Below are 454 nucleotides of genomic sequence, written 5' to 3'. Positions count from 1 at the left end.
AGAGAGAGAGAGAGAGAGAGAGAGAGAGAGAGAGAAACTTAAGGGTTCTTCGGAAAGTCAAAGCCTGTTGTGTTGGATGGTGTTTTGCTGGAGCAAACACTTACATGAATTTTTTCCTTAAAGTGGACACAGGTGAAAGGCTAAGGCAGACTTGTGAAAAGTGGACACAGGTGAAAGGCTAAGGCAGACTTGTGAAGGAACGTTTCTCAAAAGCAGACTCAGGAGAAAGGATGTTCTGCTAAAACAAGCATGTGAAAGGACACATGATAAAGGATTCTTTGTTAATGACACATATGTATTGGTCCATCTTACATTGTGTAGTTGAGCTGTATTTGTCAGGACTCCATAGAGAGAAAAGCACCAAAAAACTTCTGCTGGTCTGCTGAAGTTTCTTGCCACTTCTGTAGACTTGGGCTGATTGGAAGAGTGATGTCAGCTGAGACAAACACATGTG

This window comes from Mastomys coucha, chromosome X (genome assembly GCF_008632895.1).
Source record: "Mastomys coucha isolate ucsf_1 chromosome X, UCSF_Mcou_1, whole genome shotgun sequence".
Classification (NCBI taxonomy): Eukaryota; Metazoa; Chordata; class Mammalia; order Rodentia; family Muridae; genus Mastomys; species Mastomys coucha.
Note: the sequence above shows the minus strand (reverse complement) of the source record.